The 4,451-nt window shown below is 48.9% G+C and overlaps 1 non-coding gene across 1 annotated transcript; it reads left to right on the top strand.

Moving 5' to 3' along the window:
• Positions 1-1,480: 1,480 nt before the first annotated feature.
• On the top strand, positions 1,481-1,564 carry TRNAL-CAG (transfer RNA leucine (anticodon CAG)). Its single transcript has one exon. It is a non-coding gene; the product is annotated as a tRNA-Leu (tRNA).
• Positions 1,565-4,451: the final 2,887 nt, after the last annotated feature.

Genomic DNA, 4,451 nt, shown 5'->3' with positions numbered 1-4,451 from the left:
GGCACACGACCCCTGCGAAATACTTGGGTGTTCCGCTGGAAAATTACCGCGACAGCGAACCGTATTGGACACGGCAGGTGCAAGAAACACGCGAAAAGGCTGAAAAGTGGAAAGCGTCCTATCTATATCTGCGAGAGCCACAGTGTGCAATCTGTTTTTCATCAGCAAACTGTGGCAAGTGATGCATTGTTCGCGAATTAATGTACAAAAGTTACATCGCATTTTTGCTGTTTTTGTGTGGGCCTCGAAATGGGAGAGGTGTACATACGTGAACCAATTCGTTCAGAAGAGTGACGGATGGGGGACTCGGGCTTGCACATTTATTTGCGAAGCAATTGGTAAATGGATTCCTGTTTTTGCGCGATGTGCATGATCCTTTTCTGCGCACAGTGTGCCAAGTAAGGCTCGGTAGGGCTTTGCCAGACTTTGTGATTTCAACTGAGTGTATGACGGGGGGCATTTTTGGTTTCTTCAAGGAGATAGTTGCCAGCGTCAGATTTTTAAATGCCAGATTTTCAAAACAATATTTGAGTGATGTGAGCCGGAAAGTTTTGTACAAGGATTTGTGTGACATCCTCTTTCCAGTGCCCTTGTACAGGGCCATGTACTGTGGAGGGCCGGGCTACAACGTATTAAAAAGGGTAAAGAAAATGAAGGTACCACCGGGAGTCAAGAGTTTCTTTTTTAAGTTACACTCTCGAACTTTAACTGTGAGAACTCTTGTTGAGGCAAAACAGATATTTCTTCTTTGGGGGTCGCATTGTATCATATGCAAACAGCCGGAGACAATTGATCATGTTTTTTTGCACTGTTAGGAAGGGGTCTATTTTTGGGACGTTTTGCAGAGGACTTTAAAGAAACAGCTTCCAATCCACTCATATGGAATAAGGGTCTTGCCAACCAAGAACGAGGATGGGGTTCCGTTAGACTTAGTCATGCTGGTGGGCCTCCACAGTATATGGCGCTCCCGCATGGCAGTGTATCATTGTGACCCTGACGCACGGCCAGCCCGCATGCATTTTAGAGAAGGTATGCACAAGTTTCTGGAAGAACAAAAGCTAATAGTGGAGGTTCCTGAGTGGTTACCAAGGCTGAAACCCCTCGTAACTTCAAGAGAATTTTAACCTTACTAAGTCAGGCCCACTCTTTGGGATCCTGGCTAACTCCGTATACTGTATGTACATATAATGTTCTGTTTTGTAATGTCATAGCCCGGCAATAAAGAAAAAAAGAAATTTTAACTTCACCCGTATCAGCTCAAGTGTAGCTGAAGTGGTCTTATTGTTTTCATGTCAATCTCGAAAAAAAAGAAAAAAAAAGGGATGGCCGAGCGGTCCAAAGCGTTGGGTTCAGGTCGCAGTCCGGTCTTCCGGGCGTGGGTTCGAATCCCACTTCTGACAGAAGTAGTTTGCTCTCCTTTTTAAAACACGGCACGAAACGAAGCCTTAGCACTGCTTTCGTTTCACTACTGCATCGTTCCGTCAGGATGGCCGAGCGGTCCAAGGTGCTACGTTCAGTTCGCAGTCCGGTCTACCGGGCGTGGGTTCGAATCCCACTTCTGACAGAAGTAGTTTGCTCTCCTTTTTTTTAAAACATGGCACGAAACGAAGCCTTGGCGTTGCTTTCATTTCACTACTGCACCTTTCCGTCAGGATGGCCGAGCATCTAGACGCGCAGCATTATTACAGGCTGATCTTGAAAAAGGTTTCGATCGAATCCATGACGACACATTTTTCACCGTATTAGGATATGTATACTTGTGCTCAGTGATTTCGGATTGTGTCAGGATGGCATACAAGGTGTGTTTCGCCAGTATTGTTGTCAAGCAAGAACTCACTGACAGTATCGAAATCCATTCCTCCGTGAGGTAAGGGAGTTCCCTTTATACCCCTTGCTATTTGCCATCTATCTGGAGCGCTTTTGCTTGAAAATGCTGCAAAATGAAACGGACAAGAATGTGTGTTCAGAAGCTGCACAGAGGACTAGTTGTGTTTGTGTGTGTATCAACCTGGGAACGGACGAGCCGCACAAGCTTGTTTCGCTCAGTGCAGAATGGTGCGTTGGGCCTTGTACATTTGTTCTTTAGGCAAGTTGTCTCGAGATTTATTTTCCTGTGTGACCAAAGGATCTGTTTTTGAAAACAGTGATGCAAGTGCGGCTGCAAAACTTTTTATTCCAATTTCTGATTTCTGCGCGCGCGTTTCATCACCGAAGTGGGCAGGAGTATCTGCGTGAAGTCTTTGGAGCTTTCCACATATTGTTAGTGCGTTTCTCGATGCTGTACCTTCGTGGCGTAAAGCGTAGGTGGCTGTATACGCGCCTTTCGGAGTTGATGTTACCAGTACCAATTTATCACATACTGAATGGGGATGGTCAGAGTGGTTATCTTCTTAAAAGGGTGAATAGGATAGCCGTGCTACCATCGGTGAAAACTTTCTTCTTCAACTTATATAGCGGCACACCGCCCGTGATGCCTTGGTTGAATGTGAAGGGGTTATATGTCCCGTGGATCACAAGCTGTATAATATGCCGCTAATCTGAACCTGTAGAACATTATATTCTTGAGCTGCCGGGATGCGGTCTTTCTTTGGGACATCCTTCAAAGGACTTTAAAGAAAGTCTTTGCAATAACGCCGTATGGAATCCGTTCTTTGGCAGTTGACAACGAAGAGTTGTTTATTGTTTGTTGTTTATGGGGTTTAACGCCCCAAAGCGACTAAGGCTATGAGAGACGCCGTAGTGGAGGGCTCCGGAAATTTCGACCACCTGGGGTTCTTTAACGTGCACTGACATCGCACAGTACACGGGCCTCTAGAATTTCTCCTCCAAAGAAATTCTAGCCGCCGCGGCCGGGATCGAACCCGCGTCTTTTGGGTCAGCAGCTGAGCACCATAACCGCTGAGCCACCGCGGCGGCTGACAACGAAGAGTGTGCACCGTATTATTTGTTCATGCTGTTAGTACTTCATATTGTATGGAAGGCACGAATGGGTGTCCATCACGAAGATGAAAATGTGCGACCTGCTAGGGTTCTTGAGAGTATTGTTTACTTGAGAGATGTGTATAAGGAACAAGCTGACAAACCGGAATGGTACGCTCTATTGAATGAGCTTGTTGCCCTGAAGCGTTTTTAACCTACGAGTGCTGTCTTTGTTCAGATAGCACTTTTTAATGTGTTGTATTAATGCGAAAGCACTAGATGGCTATGTTGACGCTGGAAGTGTCCGCAAAATGTGTCGCCGAAAGTTTGTCCCCAGTGACATCACTAGTTATGTGACGTCATGAGTCATGCAACATTAGAATAGAAATAAATGAAAATTTCGGTCTAGGTTGTGGGGACGCCTTCGTCCCCTGCGTTCACTTTCCCGCACTGCACCCCACTGTTGTTAGCTGCCCCCGAAAAGCACTCCCTTTAGTTTGGTTACTCTAGCTAACAGGGGAGGGCGCTCGCGTCGCAGCGACAGCAGCGCCACGGATGGCGTGTTTGGTCGCTCGCGCGCAGGGGAAGGCTAGCTCTCTTCTGCTCCGCATCGGGAAGCGTGGTGGATGTTCACGCGCAAAGCTCCGCTCTGTGCCGCGGGCCTCTCGTGGTTGGAACTTACTCCCGCCACCTCGCTCCGTCGGGCCTCGGAGTTTATCCCTTTGCCCTACCGTGGGCGGACGTTCGCTCGTAGCCGTGCTGGTGAGTCGGACATCCTAGATTCCTCAGTGTATTTTGTTGCTAGCCGGCGTTATTGTTGCTATAGCAATAAATGCCTTGTTTGTGTCAGCCATTGTGTCGTTCCTTTGTTCCCGCAGAGCAAGGCCCGCCGTGGTCGGCGTGCGCTCAGTAGCGTACGCGACCACGGGGTGGGGTCTGCGCGGCTTTGAACCATGTCAGCCGCGCTTAAACGGGGAATACGTGTTTATCTCTCCCCAATTTCAATCCCACATCTGGCGCCCAACGTGGGGCCTGCTCTTGGAACATTGGACGACAGTCTGTTCGGTTCGAGGAACGCTCTTTGTCCGGACTTGACAAGTGCTAGGCCTAGAGTGAATTTTGATCGCTAGGACCTGCGGCATGCTTTCTTGAGTGCGAGGTGTATTGCGCTGCAGCATGTTTGAACTTTTCGACATGCTCAGCATGTTTTTTTTGTGAAGTTTTCTTCCTGGAGTTTCTTCAAGAACCACTTGGTCCGCATCGAGGGAGCGCGAGGCCTAGCGCCCGCGGAGTTGCCGAGCCCGAAGCGAGTGAGTACGGAAGCCGCGTGGGTGGTCCGAGTTTTCTGTATATATTTTCTCGCTGTCTCTTTTTCGACTCTGGGAGTCGCGGCTCTGGGAGCCGGGTGGCCTGGGGCCACGGGTGCCTTAACGAGCTCGCTGGTATTGCAGCTCGGCACCGGGCGTTCCGACACCGTCCGATACGGTGGGCGCCGATCGCTCAAGCTGCTTTGTGCAGTGAGCGGGGAGGAC

The sequence above is a fragment of the Amblyomma mixtum genome, chromosome 3, assembly GCF_055824585.1.
Source record: "Amblyomma mixtum isolate Tamu chromosome 3, ASM5582458v1, whole genome shotgun sequence".
NCBI lineage: Eukaryota > Metazoa > Arthropoda > Arachnida > Ixodida > Ixodidae > Amblyomma > Amblyomma mixtum.
This window is presented reverse-complemented; position numbering and strand designations above follow the sequence as displayed.